Source organism: Pongo abelii, chromosome 18 (genome assembly GCF_028885655.2).
Source record: "Pongo abelii isolate AG06213 chromosome 18, NHGRI_mPonAbe1-v2.0_pri, whole genome shotgun sequence".
Taxonomy (NCBI): Eukaryota; Metazoa; Chordata; class Mammalia; order Primates; family Hominidae; genus Pongo; species Pongo abelii.
In genome coordinates, this window is record NC_072003.2 from 51,816,346 (window position 1) to 51,834,207 (window position 17,862).

The 17,862-nt window shown below is 42.1% G+C and overlaps 1 long non-coding RNA gene across 1 annotated transcript in view; it reads right to left on the reverse strand.

Annotated features, from left to right (window-relative positions):
- Nucleotides 1-17,862, reverse strand: part of LOC134760394 (uncharacterized) — a 54,715-nt gene that overhangs the window by 16,133 nt on the left and 20,720 nt on the right. The window contains exon 3 of the long non-coding RNA XR_010137768.1: nt 4,806-4,967. This is a non-coding gene — a long non-coding RNA (uncharacterized LOC134760394). The remainder of the gene's footprint in view (nt 1-4,805; nt 4,968-17,862) is intronic.

Sequence of the window (17,862 nt, forward strand, 5' to 3'; positions counted from 1 at the left end):
GACTGTGCCAAGTCCAAGAGGAGCACCCTGACAGTTCACAGCATCTTAGAGCGCATTGCACCACATCATGCTATTTCACCAAGGAGAAACTTCATAAACATTTTTAAAAGTAGATTCTCAAGACTAGACATTATTTTAATATTGCTTATTGACAATTATAAGGTAAAGAACATTGGTGAGCAGGTAGAAAAGAAAGGTAACTACTAGGACCTAATACTGGTTCTCCAGAAATAGATCATAGTGTACCATCCAATTTCCATTTTTGATAGAATTACTTTGCTGATATACATTGATCTAAGCATTGCTTCTGGCCATGTCACTGATAACATTTTTCTGGACAACATGCCAAAATACAGGTGGAATGACTGTACAGTCAAAAATATTTTTTGACTGTACAGCAGATTTCAATCAACTGTACTCAGCTCTCTAGAGATATGCCACAGGTGCTTGTTTTTACTCTTGTGTTTACTGTGTTAGATATTCTTTCCTCAATGATTTGGAAGAAGATGTAGCCGGCATACTCACCACATTTATGGAAGGAATCATTGGCATGTTTGATGGCAGAATCAGGATTCAAATTGTACTGACAGGTCAGGATGTTAGGTCAACACCAACCATATGCAATTTAAGAGTAATAGAATCTGTATTTAACATTAAAAAGTCAGTTGTGTTGGCACAGGATTGGGGAGTTGGATTGACAGCAATTGAGTTGGAAAAGACCTGTGGGTTTTAATTAACCCAAAGTTCAATAGGATCCAACAACAAAACAGCTTATTTTTTAAAGCAATTTTAGGCTGCAGTAATAAAAGTCTTATTCTCAGTTGAAGGGCAGTGATGATCCTAATAGATTCTGTGAGGCTACATCTGGAGTATTGTGTACTCAGTTCTGGGTGAAAGAGTGAGCAATTACATACAGGAGGGATTTCGAATGCATGTCACACAAGGACTGGTTATCAGCACCAGGGATAAATGCGAACAAAATGATAATATTTTACAGGAATAATAGTGACCTCCATCTATTTGATGAGCATTCATGTGTAAAAGGGAGTAAACCTATTCTTTTTGCTCTATGCTTTAGTCAGCCATGGTCACATTAATACTATATTGGCTTGTAATAACATCTATTTATCTCTTATGCATTCACAGATAAGCTGGAGTTTGTCTGATCTAATGTAGGCTTGGCTGGGCTTGGCTCCAGGCCATGATTGGGGTTCAGGTTTGCTCCATGTGTTTCTTTTTCTTTGGGAATCAGTAGGTGCCCCTGGGAATATTTTTCTTATGGTGATAGAAGAGGCACAAGACGGTGCATGCATTAAAAGCCTCTGCTGATATCATGTCTGCCAATATCCATTGCCCAAGTTAAGCCATCCCAAATTTAAGGGGCTTCAGCCACTGTGAGGCCGTGAGAAGGGAACTGCATGTATTCCTATTATGGAGTAGTGGAACAAATAATTTAATTTATTCCACTCCAGACTAGCAGGTCAAAACGAGGGTCAGTGGTCTGAAGCTATAGGAAGATAGATTTTGGTAATAAAAAACTGGATGATCGTTGGAACTGTCCAAGGATGGATGCAAACAACTGAAGTCTTTGTCCCAGAAGGATTAGACAGAGTTCAGTGGCTCATTTCCCAAGAGCATCCCAGATGGAATTCCAGTGTCATTTGGAAAGTTAGAGACCGAGCCAGTTAGTATCTTTCCTACCCTAACATCTTCAAATTCCATAGTCCTGTTCTATCCCATACCCCTCCTCTTGACTCTGACATCCTGAGGCTTTCACTCTCTGTGCCATTCCTTGGGTAACCTAATTATATATGGCTTCTTTGTGTCTCTAAGAGATTCCATGAGTATTTCTTGTCTTCCTAATTGCTTTGGAAGCATTTCAATATGCAGGCTGAGTCTTAAATTTCTCTTAAATTGCCTATAGCCATTAGCTCAGTGTCAGGCACCAAGCCCTTAGCATGGCATTAAATCATCACCCAATACCCAGTGCAGCCTCAAACCATCTTTGCAGCCTCTCTCCTACCTTTCCCATCTTATTATCCAGCCAAATTGAGATACCTGTCCTCCCCGATACACAGCCCCTGCTTTTCAAGTCTTTGCTCACTTATAGACCATTATCCTCACTTGTCTAGACCCCACCCATCCCACTCAGTGCAAACCAAGTGCTACCTTTTCCAAAATGTTTTCACTGATGCTCCAACCAAAAAGAAGTTTCTCTACCTCTTCTGAGTGGTCTTAACACTTCTCATGGTATTCAAGATGTTTGTGGTATAGAAAAGTGATTCTCCACTCTAACTATCCGTGATGACTTGAGAATACTTAAATCATACACTCCCAGGTCCCATCCCAAGATAATCTCATATTATTGATCTGGAAACAGAAACTCCAAGTAATAGCAGTGTCAGCAATAAAGCAGGAACTCACATAGCAAAGTGTATGGAAATAAGTTATTCCAGGGTTGGTATGGCAGTTTAATGATGCCACCAAGAACCTAGGCTCTTTCTTCCTGATCTGCCATTCCCAATGTATCAGCATTGTCTTTCCTCATGGTTGCAAAACAACTGCTATGGCTCCAAGCATCACATCCTCACACCAGCATACGAGGCAGGAACAAAGCAAGCATAGGAAAAGTGTTCTTCTCACATATCTCTCTTGCTCGAGAAAGAGAACCAGGAAGTTTCCTGCAGACATTTCCTCACACCTCATTGGCTGGAACTGGGTCACATGCACATGCTTGACCTATCATTGGCAAAGGGAAATGGGTCATCAAAATTGCTTAAGGCCAAGCAGGAGCCATTGTTGGGGTTAGACTGTCCTGAACAAAATCTAGGCTCTGAACGATAGGCAAGAAAGAAGAGGGGATGGCCACAACTTCCTTTACATGGTGAATAAGAAGAGCAGCTTAAGTAAGTAGATGCCCCTATAGGACAGTAATCTTGCTTTGGGCAGAAACATGTCCATGCACACAGAAGCTTTAGGAATCTTCAGAGAGGCTCCATAGTCACTTGTGAATCACTGAAGCCTCTCTCTCCAAGCCATTGTCTTGAATGCTGTTTTTAACTGATTACAATGCATGCAGCTCCCGTGCCCCACTTATTTTAGCTTTTGAGGATGTTCATTTCCCCAGAATCTCCAAATAAAAATCAGGTTTTCACAGAAAACCACAGAGCCCTCACAGGTGTAGAAATCATCTAAAGACATGCTAATGATTTGGGTTTCTAGAAAAATGTATATCTATGAAGGAGGCATGGATTAAGCACAGCTAGTATGTATGATTTTTTCTTTTCCTTTCATCACCTATAATAAGGCAGGATGGAGACTGAATGTATCAGACAAAACAGGGATCAAATACCAGTTTCAACATTTGCTGCCTGTGTGACCTTGGGCAAATTCTTTAACCTCTCTGAGCCTTGGTGCCTTGTTCTCCTCATGCATAAAATGAACCCTCCTGCAGGGATGGTATGTAGACCAACACTGATAATAATGACAGTAATACCGGTTACCCTGTCATGGGTGTCCATTCCATGACAGGCCTGACTCTAGGCATTTTATACACATTCTTTCTTCTTTTTTTTTTTTTGAGACATGGTCTCGCTTTGTTGCTCAGGTTGGGGTGCAGTGGGGCAATTGCAGCTCACTGTAGCCTCAAACTCTTAGGCTCAAGTGATCCTACCATCTCAGCCTCCTGTCTGAATAGCTGGGACTACAAATTTCAGCTAATTTTTTTTTTCATTTTTTTGTAGAGGCTGAGGTTTTGCTATATTGCCCAGGCTGGTTCTCAAACTTCTAGCCTCAAGTGATCCTCCTGCTTTGGCCTCCCAAATTACAGGCATGAGCCACTGCACCTGGCTATGTCATCTTCACAAAAAATGCAATGAGTTCGGGGCTTGTGTTGCTCCCAACTTTAGAGTATTGAAGGGAGCAGCCCAAAGTCACAAAGCTAATGGGCGAGGGTTGAACCCATGTGTCTGACTCCAAAGCCAGTTCTGCAGCATATTAATTGCATATTTCTTGGTTTCTTTTTCTTTCCTCCAATTATTTGGTCCTATGCCAAAATCATCAGAATTGTTCCTGTAGGCACTCGTTTTCTTAATTACATATTGCATTGTTCTCTTTCTCACTTTCCCTTGTTTGATCCAAGGTAAATTTTTAGTCTTTTTAAAAATGCTCATACGTTATAAATCCTTGCTAATATACAGTTCTTTCCAACTGTCCTGCCTTGCTTGGGGAAGCAGATGTGGGTCAGGGAGAAAGAAGGACCGATGAACTCAAATAGCCTTTTCACTTTTATTCTCTCTTTTCGCTTCAGAATGCTGTGTCATCAGTGAATCCCCTCCTCATAATCTCTTCTTTCCTGGAGAATACCAACCTAGTTTCACTTCCGTTGTAAAATATCCACAGATCTTTGTGCCCCAATCACTTTGGCTGTATTGCACTGGGCCTCGCTAATGGCACAATATCCTTTTCATAATAAGGTATCCCACATGACACAGTAGACTTTTGTACCTGGCCAGAATCACCACATTCATCGCAGATACCACGTGCTGTCTATTGGATACCCTCATTTTCTCTTTTCAGGAAGGGCTGGTGTCAGCTTTCCTCCTGCCTCTTATGAACCAGGAACTTTTTCTCCCTGTATCTTGGGGCTGCTGTTTTCCAGCCTCTGCCAAGTTTCCATTTTTGTGGGACATCAGTTGACCGGCGTACCCGTACCCTGGATGGGGACTTGGGTTAACTGAGGGTTGGCATTCTCCCCAAAGCCTGTTCTGCATATATTTCTGAAAACCTATTGGTTTTCTGCCTACCTTCTTTCCTCCATGAGTAGACTTCGATGAACACTTCACTCTCTTTCTTCAGAAATTACCTGGTCTGATCTGCTCATCATAAAAGAGCCATTCTTATTGTTAGGGCTGACAGATTCACTTTGCAGGTAATTTAGTCTGCATCTGTAGTGTCCACAGAACATTCTAGAAGTTAAAAGTACGTAATATAATGAAAACCCGATGCAACTTTTGCTTGAAATATGAGTATAGCAAAGACATTTGAGAGAAGAGCCTGAAAATAGGTTAATAGTAGTTTAATTGTATCTAATAAGAGCTACCATTGATTAAGCCTATAATAATACTAGTAACTCCCCTAAACATGCTCTATACATTACATCATTTAATCTACATAATAAGACTCAGAGGATTACCATCCCAGATTTACAGAGTAAATATATTACCATCCCAGATTCACAGAGAAAATTAAGGCTAAGAATGTTAGGTAATTGGCCTAGTAGCCTGCAGCTAGTTAAGTATCAGAGAAGGGATTTGAACCCAGGCCTTGGCTGGTTTCCAAGTCCACAAGCTTAGCTGCTGCTACCCAGCTTCACTGATTTTTGTTCCGTGCACCGCCTCTAGGATGTTTCCGTATTTGCCTTCTGGTTAATATTTACTCCCTCCTCCCTAGCACACCACATTAAGGGTGTGGCATGGGCTTTTCACTTCCTGAATGTTTGTTACTCAGTTTCAACCAGCTTTACTCTCTTTCAAAGCGACATGAAAGTGACAGCCCTTTAAGCTCACAGAAAACCAGGAGCTGATTCCAGTATGCAATTGACTACCATGCAAGATTTTGTCTTTCCTTTTATATTGTTGAAGATTCCTTGATGGCAACATGGCCCACACCTTATCTAACCTTCAGACAATCCCAGAGGATCTGCAGGAAACCACCAAGCACCCCAGAGGGGTCACTGACACAAAATGGATTAAGGAAATGGCCTGATTTCTGGGATTATTGGGGGTCGGGGTGGAGAATTATAGACAACTTTGTTTCTACTGCAGAATCAGCATGATAGAGTGAATATGGACTTTGGAGTCAGGCCCAGGCCTGTAGGATGACCTGGGAAGCAGTCTAGGCAGCTTTGGCCCACTTCAGCTTGTAAGATAGAGATAATACATCATCTTAGAAATATCACATGGATTTATGAGATTTTGTATATAAAGTCCCCAGCAGATACCTGGCACACTGTAAGTGCTCCCAAAACCAAAGCAACAGTTCTTAGAAGCTTAGCTTGGCTCAGGCTGAAATCTCAAATGATCTAGGGTTCACTCTCCACCCATTTCTAAGCCATTGAGTGAAACTGGACATGTTAGGTCTGGTGTTGACTTCAGTATCCTAAGTAGGGAAATAGAACTCATCATTCCACTCCTCCTTTTAAGTATTTTGATAAGAATAACTGAGAAGTCCATGTAGCATTTTGAAAATATAAAATACTGTTAGATTGGTTTTGTTTTGTTTTCATAGGAAAGAGAAAGGAAGAAGGAAGGGAGAGGAGAAAAAGAGAAAAGAATTCAGGACTGATATTTTCAAATTTCCAAAGTGAGCAAGATTGGGGTTTGGTGCTGTTTGATCTCTCCTTTTCTTAAAAAAAAGGGGGGGGGGGGATGAGTGTGTTAGAGTCCTACCCCATCTAGAATTAGAGAGAGAGGGAAAAAGAGAGGCAAAAATATCCTTCCTATTATCCCTCAAATTTTGCCACAGAGAAAACAACTCACTCTGCTTTTATATCAATGACCTTACTGCCTCAGTGTCCTCATCTGTTGAAATGTGTTTAGGAATAGCTGCCCTGCACACCTGTCCAAGGTGGTAGAAGAGCCAGATAGATAAGACAATGGGGAAACTTATTTTGAAAACCAAGTAGTATTAAAAGCAAGGTGGAGAGAAGGAACACCAGGCCAAGAGTGAGCAAATCTGCGTTTGAAGCTGGGCTTGGATGATCCGCAGCTTTGTGACTTTGGGCAAGTCATCTCACCTCTCCACACTGCAGGTTCCTCATCTTGCAATGTGGAAAGCAGAACCTCTCCGGGTTGGAGGATCCTGTGGGATCCCATGTGAGACGGCACCTTGAAATTGCACATACAGGGCACATCATTTCTACCATCACCTAAGGTCAATCCCAGGTTATTGCTGGCCTTTTGTTTTGCTATGTTTTCCATCTTTCTCACAAATTAAAAATGCAGACATGTAAATTCTCTATCTATGTGCACTTCAGGAACTTCCAAGGTCCCTTTGGGGTTATATCTTTCCTTAGCCTCTTGCAAATCTGAAAGCAAGGTGACTGTAGGACAAACTTTGTGGGCACTGGATGGGAAATGCATGCCTCTGGTAGAAAGGGGAAGCCAGAATTCAGAGCCAAAGAACAGGTACCATGCAGGACTATGAGTCCAGGATGCCCAAATCTGACTTCTAAAGGAATGCCAGTGATACTGATTGTTTTTAATATAAAATCTACCATTTACAAAATACAGGCTCAAGAATAACCGTAAACACTGCACAGGGCAAGTTTTATTGTTTTTCTTGAAAGAGCTGAAAACCATAATCGAGTGCATCTGCCCTTTGTTGTAGATTGGGGCCTGCAATCTAGAGAGTGGAGAAAGGCTGCCTGACTGGTTAGCAATCGAAACACAGAGCTGGGGCCGTCTAGTCCGTATGCAGTGTTCATCGTTCTTTGCTAAACACAAGGCGACCGTGGTTGTTGTGGTTAGCAAGTGTCACCTGGCTTCCTAGGCAGACCTTGTTCCACCACACTGGGCTTCCTTTGCTAGAAAGGACATGGAAAAAGAGTGACAAAAGAGGAGAAAGAGCTAGTGAAGGAAAGAGAGGAAGAGAGAGGAAGGTCCCCAGTTGTTATTACCTAGGGAGTGCCCAGCATGCCTTTCAGAGGAACACAGGTGGGTACCCCTTTCTCCTGCCTGCTACAGCCCACTACCACCAATAACAACTGTGCACCCTCACTGTTGCCCCCATGTATGGAGCAGAGATAGAGCAGAGATAGGGAGAAAAGAGTTTTCAAAGGTGAGTTGGAATAGTGACTTCTGCAAGCCTGGCAGGTTTGTCTCTTTTCCGGTATCCTTGCCACTGCACCAGGTGAAGGGGAAGCAGACTGTAAAATACTTTGAATATTATCAACGTTATTTGTGGGAAAAAAACAGCAACCACCTCACCTGATTGTGCCAGGTTTGTGATAGGAATCTGGGGGGGAGGTGTCCTCAATGACCTCCATTTCTTGAATGACCCGTGGCCCACCTGCTACCTCTGAGATGAGTCAGGGGACACAACTTTCTTGATTTCCATCATCACTTGCCTGCTACTGCTGGACAGGCTTAAGTGGAAAATGTCACTTCTTGAAGTCATTCATGGCTTTGGTGTCTGGTGACAGCGAGTGGATAGAGTTTGGACAGAGCCACTTGTGAGCTGTGTGGTTTAATCTCTCTGAACCTCAGTGTCTTTAGCTCTAAAATGGGGGTAGCAGCCTCAATGAGCAAATTAAAACAAAATAACAAATGTAAAGCACTTATCCCAAGACAAGGCACATGAGAAGTATTCAACAAAGGACAGCCTAGTTATGGTGGTGATGGTCTCTAAAGCTTCCAGACTCAGATTCCTAACCAGACAGCTATGAGACATGGTCCCCACAGTGGCAAAAGGGTAGGCTCCAGGCTGCCTAAGTTTAAATATCCTAACTCTACCACTTCAGCAAGTTACTTAACTCTGTGCTTCTTGCCTCATCTGTAAGATGGAGATACCACATTGGGCTGTTATGAAGATTGATGGGGGTCACCCTTATAATGTGCTCAGCACAATGCTTGGACCAGGATGGATGCTGCTTGGGTGATGTTATTATCCAGGTGGGCACTGTGGAACACAGACTGATACTTAAGTTTAGCACTTGCTCTTATGGAGCTTACAGTCCAGATAGAATAGGTGCACATGAGATTTTTCTCGGCGAAGTTGTAGTCAGTGCTGCCCGTGCCACCCATCTGGTCTCAGCATTGCTGCTCATGTGCACTGTCGTGACCCATCTTTCTGCTGCTGACCTTAAGAAACCTTGCCTTAAGGTCTGCTTTGGGGAAACCAAATTATGACAGATACAAACTGAAGTGCCAAGATGAATCTTTCAAAGCTATGATGTTCAGATACGTGGCAAGTGCCAGGAATTTGTGTTTGGGACCACTGGGCGAGAGGTCCTTTTCCCTGGCTTCCTGCAGTGGAAAGCTGCTGTATGTCTGATACCTGTGCTCCGAATCTACCCTCAAGTTCTTATTTGAGAACAGGCTTGCTTAGCAATGTCCCTGGGGGCAGGGAGCCATGGGTGGGCTGATGCAAGAAACTGCAGTTGTGTCTCTAGGCTGTGACAGCATCCCAGCTGTGGGCTTCTCAATTTAAACGCAACATCTGTGCACAAGAGGAAGCACCCTCCATCCAGGCAAGTCGAAGTTTTCTTTCTTGTATCTTTAACAGAGGTTAAAATGTAAACACAAAACACAGCAAAACCCAACTTAACTCTCTGGGTCCTGTTTCTGTTAAAAACATTTAAAAAAATAATAATAATTAGAACAGTAGACCCAGCTGAGAGAAGTCTGTCTCATAATAACAGGAGAAACTAAAACACACTCTCCCCCAAACAGATAAGGAAATAGTGAGCTAAAAAGTAAAACTTAAGAGTGCTACTTCTCAACTCAGTAATTGATTCATGAATAAGTTCTAGCCCAATTTTCAATAAAAAATAACAACATAGAAAGAGAAAAGAAAAGCCACTCAGATGCAGCTATGTCACCCAAGTATTTACTGGAGAAATTTAATATGTGTCAGAGAAAAATCTGCCTTCTCCAAAACGTTGCCCCCTCCAAAAAAACATGCTTCTTGTTGTGGCACTTTTCCTCCACACTGACAGATAGTTTGAAAGTAAAGCAGCAGACTAGAGTGTGGGTGCCCACGCCTTAGAACAAAGAGGTTAAAGAATAGGCTTTTCTTCAAATAAATTCGATTTTTTTGCAACAAATTCAGGGCCTGGACAGTTTAATGAAGAACAAAGAACGCTCAGACCCCTCTCTTTCAGCTTTTCCAAACAAACACAGTCATTTCCAACCACTCACAGGTGTTTTTCTTCCCAAAACAAACACAGAAACAAATATTTACAGGGTGATGAAAATTCAATAGAAGTCACGGGGTCACAAATTTCCTCACCTGCGTCCAAGATCTCTGGCCTGGGATTATCAAACAGAACATCACACCTACTTTCCATTACAGGACAGGAAACCTTTGGGCCAAAGAGAATCAGTCTGCAGAATGTGTTCATAAGGATAAAGGCCTCATCTTTTCAAGAAAGTGTTTGCAGCTCCAAGGAAGAATGGACTTTGGACAAAGGAAACGCCAGTGACTTTTTCCTCATCTGCCCATATGTGCAGAAATGCCCTTGAAGAGCTCATGACTGCCTTGTGAATTAATTCCCTATGTTGGCCAACAACACAAAGTGTGGTGCTCACTACCACACTGACCACCAGGAATAATTTCTCACTTAGGTGTTTGCGGGAAAGGCTCTTGTTTGCTTTTCTCGAATGTCCCGGATGTGAACAGGTCTCAAAATTAGGAAATGCAGCTGGGAATGGCTGCTATCAACAACCCTTATTTCATCTTTTTTCTTTCTTCAATAGAGCTAGAGAAGCAGGCAAGAAAAGAAAATAATGCAGTTACGAAAGGAGGGAGGAAAGACAGAGGGAAGGCAGCGGAGCAGAAGGGAAGGGGAAAAAAGATGAGAGAGAAAGGAAGAAAGGGAGGGCAGAATGGGGACAAAAGATGGCAGGGAGGGAGCGAGGGAGGAAGGAGCAGAAAGGAGAGGAAAGAAGAAAGGAAGGAAGGAGAGAGGCAGAGAGAGAGAGACAAAAAGAAGGAATGAGAGAGAAACCTGCTGTTGTCAGACCCTGACTGGTTTACACTGAGGAACCAGATAGCCTCTCAGTGAAAAGCTGAGATTAAGCTCACAACATAATTTCCATTATGTTAATGTTGCTTTAAAATATATTGCACAGAGTGCTGCAACAATCAAATTATCAATTATAATGTCTACTCAGAGTAGAAAAGTGTTGCAAACAGAGGGCTGATTACTGCTTCAGTACATCCAATCTGCATACTCATTGTTCGGTACAGGGAAAACAAATTATCTTGTGTTGGCCCCAGTTCAAATTTAATTAAATGAGTGCAAAGCAATTATAATAAAGTACAATAGTGTAGTAATGAAAGGAAAATAACTCATTAACCTATTAATCTTTATTTATGTTCCTCTCAAATAACTATGTAATTTCTTTATCACCGCATCCCATAAGAAAAAGTAGGGTCTCACTGCTCATGGCCTGGTTTAACAGGTTCTATTTGGTTAAGATGCCTTCGTGGCCACCATTTATACTCACTTTGCTTAGCTTTGGGGCCACGCACCCCCCAGCTCTCTGTCATGCTCCCTGCCCACACGTACGCATACCTGGTCTAGATTTAGCGCTCCTCTCCCACATTTCCCTGACACTTGTCAGTTACACAAGGTAAATCTCTCTGGAAGTGAGAAGTGCTTACCACAGCATATGGGAAAGAGGCATCCTCCAGCATCTGGTATGTAAGGCAATGCAAAAAAGGGGAGAAGACACAATCACTTCTGGTTTAGAGCGAGCCCAGTGCTTTACAGCTGAAGAGATTCCACTAAAAGCTAACACTCCACTGTGCTTTCCAGTTAATAAAGCTTTTTACATGTATGATTTCATTGAGGCCTCCTGATAACACTGTGAGGGTGCCTGACGTACAGATGAGGAAACAGAATGATGGAGTAGAAAAGTATGGTGTCCAAGCCTTGCCACTCATGAGTAGCAGATCCAGGATTCTAATTTAGGTCTACAGCCCCTAAATCTTCATTTCATTCCCCTAGAACCTTGCTACTCAAAGTGTGGTCCAGGGACCAGAAGCATTGGCGCCACCTGGAAGCTCATTGGAATCTTGGGCCTCAGCGTAGACCTGCAGAATAAGACTCCACATTTTATAAGATCCTCTAGTGATTCTTACACACTGAAGTTTAAGAAGCACTGGAACTATTGGATAGTACACTGCCTTTTATTGAGAGAATGGTGACTCAGGCAAATCTCCCAGCAACTACTTAGTTAAGCATTTCCTTGCAATTTAAAACACCTTGAGATGACCTTGAGATGATCTTGGGTGATCAAGGTTGATTCTAGCTTCCATTTTCATGTTATCTGAAGACAGGGCTGGAAGTAGAGGACATAGTAAAAGCAGAAATGATTTCTCTTTCTATGTCCACAGCAGACCCGAAAATCTTCCCCTTTTTCTTCCAAAGAGAATTTGTAAAATAGAAAGGAGAGGGGAGAAACTGATGAATTAAGGAAGGAAACAGACACTTGTTAGTTTCTACCCTGTTCTTGGAGGTTTTCCATGTATTCCTTCATTTAATCTTCACAACAAGCACCTTTTTAAGATAAGGTGACTGACGACAGGTTTAAGTGATATGCCCAAGGTCACCCACACTGCTGGGTAACAGAAATGGTATTTGGCTTGGATTTAAAGTTTAAACTTTCACTGTACTCTATTTTCTCTTAAAAAAAAAAAAAAAGGAAAAGGGAAGGAAATCAAGATGAGATAAAAGGGTGGTGTGGTAGTCATTAGTGCTGTTCACCAAGTATCTCCAGTTTTTAGTCTCTGAGGTATGTGAAGGATTATACTTCCTGCCCTGCTTAGAAGTAGGTGGGAGCCATGTAAATAGCTTTGGCCAATGAATTGCCAGCAGCAGTTTCATGTTTCATTTTCAGACCAAATATTTAATTGCTTGTGGACACCTTACAGAGCTATCTCTCTTTCCTCTGCCATGAAAATTGCCAATATTCAAGATGGTGGTTGCATCATAAACCTGTGTTCCATAGTGAGTGAATATGCTCACCAGAGACCCCCACGAACATATGATAGACACATAATGAGAGTGATAAAAGCAATAAACCTTTGTGTTATTTTGAGCCTCTGAAGTGTGATGGTTGCTTGCTACTGTAGCATCACTGAGCCCATCCCCACTCTTCTAGATGCTAGGAAGAGGTGTGAAGGGAAACAGTTAACATTTCTACACTGCAACTTTTTCACTTGAGACTCATAGCATTCCTATGAGAAAGGTAAGGAATGGCTATTATTTATTATGTATTTATAAATTACTATTTACAGATAATTTAACACTGACATAGCAGTTTAAGTGTCCTGCCCAAGATCACAAAGTTTATAAGTGGAAGGGCTAGGTTTGGAGCACAAGGCTTGTAATGACTGATCTTTCTTCAATGCAGAACACTTCCTCCAAAAAAGGACTGGAGCACCATTACCTGCCCTTGGGTATACTCAGATTGGTATATCTAGCTTTGTACTCACACTCCTCTTCCCCTACCACTCTGGAGGAATCCAAGTTATTGGGCAAAAATCAGGCCAAGGAAAAACAAGTACATGCAGTTGCCAGCAGATGACGACATTGGGTCTTTGCTGGGGCAGAAACCACCAGAGAAAGTTCACAGTGATAACCCTCAATGAAGTCAACTGTAAGGAGCTTCATTGTCCAGTTTGAGCTTTTTTTGTTTTTTGTTTGAGAAAGGGTCTTACTCCATCGCCCAGGCTGGAGTGCAGTGGCACAATCACTGCTCACTGCAGCCTCGACCTCCTGGGCTTAAGCGATCCTCCCGATCCTCCTACCTCAGCCTCCCAAGTAGTTAGAACCACAGGTGCATGCTACTCCACCCAGCAAATTTAATTTTTTTTTTAGAGACAGGGTCTCCCTATGTTGCTCAATCTGGTCTCTAACTCCTGGGATCAAGCGATCTTCCCACGTTGGCCTCCCAAAGTGCTGGGATTATAGGTGTGAGCCACCATGCCTGGCCTGAGTTCATCTTTTATGTGATTGTTTTTGCAAGATAGAAAGGCAAAACTTAGTAGTGGCAGGATTGACCTTTGTAATATGATCTTAAAAATATTGTCTCCTAATTTGCATATGGAAGAATCTTAACTAAATAACCTCCTTTTAACCAGTTCACTAAACAAACCAAAGTTCTCCCTTTTTCCCATAAAACACACTTCTAATGCAGGTTGAAGGCTCATGGCAAGTAGGCTACTGTCCAGCATGTCCAAGGTCCTGCTCTCCCATCTTTGAGTGCTATGTTTACTAAGAGTCTATTAGGTTCATTCCCAGGCTTGTTTATGCTCACTGTATTTCTTATTGTCATTATGTACATTAATGTAATGTGAGTCAGAAAAAAAACAGATATTTCTGTGAAGACTAGATAGAATGCTTTGGAAAGATTTGATAAAAGCAAGTTACTAAAAAGAGTGTTGGCAGACCTGTAACAAAAAATTGAGAAAAGTTATGATCTATATGGAGCCTGCCCTCAGAATGTTCTTTTAGTTTCCCAAGGCTTCAATTCTGTGTTAAAGAAACAAACTGAAATTCATGGACAATGCATTGTGAGTGTGATTTAAACAAGAAAGGCAATCTAGAAGTCTTAGAAATGGAATGTAACCATGTTTTTTAAAAGCCTAAGTCATATATCAAATGACTGTCAAAACGATAACCCAAAACAATGTATAGGTTTTGTGTTAAAATAAAATGAAATATTTAAAGTATGGATCATTTTTAATCATTTCTGAATTCAAGCCCTACCTATTTGTCCCAATTGCTTCTGATAGAAGGACTTTCACATAATTACTTTTCCTGTTTGCCATTTTCCCATTTCCCCTTCCACAGACATACTGTGCTACCTTTAAGTGCGAGGTCTTTCACATATCTTTTCTTATCCAATTAGCTCATTCAACAATATTTATTTTAAAAACTTTTTAAAGAGATGGAATCTGCCTATGTTGCCCAGGTTGGTCTCAAACTCCTGGGCTCAAGCAATCCTCCCACCTTGGCCTCCCAAAGTGCTGGGTTACAGGCATGAGCCAACACATCTGGCCCTCTACAAACATTTCCTGAACAATTACTATGTGCCAAGCACTGGTCTGGGTCCTGGGCATAGACCAATGAACTGTAGAGCCTACAGTAAAGAAAACAGACTTTAAATAATCAGAGAATCATCATTTAATAATAACTGTGGTGTGCATTATGGAGAAATTCAGAGTTCACTCTGTTTTTATATAACTCAGACCTGGGATGGATTTCCTACTTCTGAATGGTAAAGTAAGTGTCTGAGTAGATCAGCCACCAGCCTTCTTCCTTGTATTCTATTTTTAATGCAGTTTCTTTGGGCCAAATGATCACCGTCATCCTTACCAGCTCCAGACTGTGATTCTATAGTGGCTGGATTGCCTTGGAGCTTAGAGCAGGTTATTTCAGTTTGCTCTATGGATACTCTCTCCACCCTTCTCCACTTCATGATGGTTAATATTGAGTGTCAACTAGATTGGATTGAAGGATGCAAATTATTGTTCCTGGGTGTGTCTGTGAGCGTGTTGCCAAAGGAGATTAACATTTGAGTCAGTGGACTGGGGAAGGCAGACTCACCCTCAATCTGGGTGGGCACAATTTAATCAGCTGCCAGCATGACCACAATAAAAGCAGGCAAAGAACATGAAAAGACTAGACTCGTTTAGTCTTCTGGCCTACATCTTTCTCCTGTGCTGGATGCTTCCTGCCCTCGAACATCAGACTCCAAGTTCTTCAGTTCTGGCTTCCTTGATCCTCAGCTTGCAGACGGCCTATTGTGGGACCTCATCCTGTGACCGTGAGTCAATACTCGTTAATAAACTCCCTTTTATATATACATCTATCCTATTAGTTCCGTCCCTCTAGAGAATCCTAAGACAACTCTATTCTGTTCCCCAAGAGGTAGACATTTATGGACCCAATCAACTGCTTCCCTCACCCTGTGCCTCCAGGTGGCTTGGAAAGCAGGAGGCGATGAAGGCTGTGGGTTTTGTTCTCCATCTATCTATCTGCAGGGTTGTCAAGTATTGGCAGCATCACTCTTGGCAAAGCCACCACCCTTGTCAAGTAGCACTCTCTTTATAGCTACTCTCTAGGTCAGGGATTGTCAAACAAGGCCCAGACTAAGGGGTGGCAAGCAAAGTGCCTCAGAAGCCAAGGTTACCCTCAGAGTTATGCAAATGCAGGGCCCGAGAGTCCATTCTTTCTTAAATTTTGCACCCTGGGCACCTCACTTGCCTTACCCTTGTCCCGGCCTTGATGCAAACTTCCTTTGTAAAGGGCTAGAGAATAAATATTTTAGGCTTTGTAGGCCACACAGTTTCTGATGGAAGTATTCAATTCTGCTTTTGAAATGTGAGGGCAGTCATAGACAAAATGTAAACAAATGGGCACAGCTGTGTTTCAATAAAACTTTATTTTCATAAACAGGTACGGGGCCAGATTTGATCCATGGGCCATAGTTTGCCAACACCTGCTCTAAGTGAGACAGTTCCCCATGGTTGCTTACTCTGGGACAGCACGGTCCCTTGTGGTTTCCTTTAATCCTGCTCACATCTTTGCAAAAAGCCCCTTTACTAAGCTCCCCTCGAATTATCCAAATTGAGTGTGCCATCTGTTTCTTGCTAGGACCCTAATTGATGCACTTGGCTTTGCATTTCTCCAACACAGGCTTTAATTGCAAAGTAACAACAAAAAAACAACAAAATGGAGTCTACAACCAATTACTCTGTAGCAGGAAAGTGGTGGTGTTTACATGTATTCATCCATTCCCAAATATGATAGAATATTTCACAAAGTTGCAGTACACTCTTAAAGTTGATGGGAGCTGAAATAAATAAGCCTTTTTTTTTTCCCCTGGGGCCTGCACTCTCAACCCTGCTGCCCTACTTGTCCTCTTCTAATGGAATGGAGGTCTATTCTAATTAAACAAGAAAACACATCTTTTCACAAGGGGAGAACGGAGGACATTGTACTCTGTTCCTCAAAGAAAGCATGCTTTAATAAGAATCCTTTTATAATCCCTGCTTTTATTTGTAGCTTCCCAAAGCTTTTGCTGGTAATAAAAGGATTGTAAAGTTGACAAATATAAGCAGGGACAAAGAAGTTTGGGGAGATAATGCTCTAGTGAATGGGCTAGTATTTGAAAGTGTATTGATCCTGCAACACATAGAAGATGATCACTAAGAGCCAATGTTGCCATCAATCAGGGTGATATTTCTATTACAAAGTAAAAGCCCTTCCAGGCAGGGATATCCATTTCTCATATCATGTAAGAATTATGCTTTGTGCTGAGAAAAATAATTCAGGCCAAAATGCAGGGCTTGGCATCTGAAGATCTGGATTCAAATCTGGCTTCATAGAACTTCTAACCTACTGCTTTATCATATGGAAGTAGCAAATAGAGCTGTAACAAATGCAATGTGTTCTGTTGTGGGGTTGTGGACATCTGCTGTCATTCCACCACTATGACTATCACAAGTAGCATCCATTACTCCTTCTGGCAAAAGCCACCCATTTTCACTTGAGGTTCCCTCACTCTCACACTTAAAGCTCACACTTTCCACTTCTGGTGGAGCTCCATCTCTGTGGCAAGGGTGGAACAATGTGACCAAGCCTAGACCAATTAATATACTGTATCCCTTGGGCAGAGAGATTTGTTTAATTATAGGCAAATGATCCAGTTAGAGACAATGAGACTTTCTAGGAAAGTGATTAGACGGGCTGTCCTTTCTCACTAGGCTTGAATGTGAGGGCTGGAACTGCTGCAGCCATTGTGGATATATGGGGAGCCTGAGGCTGAAGTCAACAGAGTAGAAGGATGACATTGTTCAAGCCCCACATAGAGCCATGCCTAAAGCTGGCATTGGTTGGGAAAAATATAGACAAGTTTTCACACTTTCCTTTATCCAAACTCTTTGTAATGTGACTTTGCAGGTTCTCCCATTGAGAACATTAAGAGATGGAAACTACTTCCTACTCCTTGAATATGGGCTGCTCTTGTAACTTGCTTTGACCCATGCATTCCAGTGGAAGTGATGGTGTGCACTTTTGCTGTCAGAATCCTGCACCATGCAGAAAAGCCTAGGTGAACCTGCTGG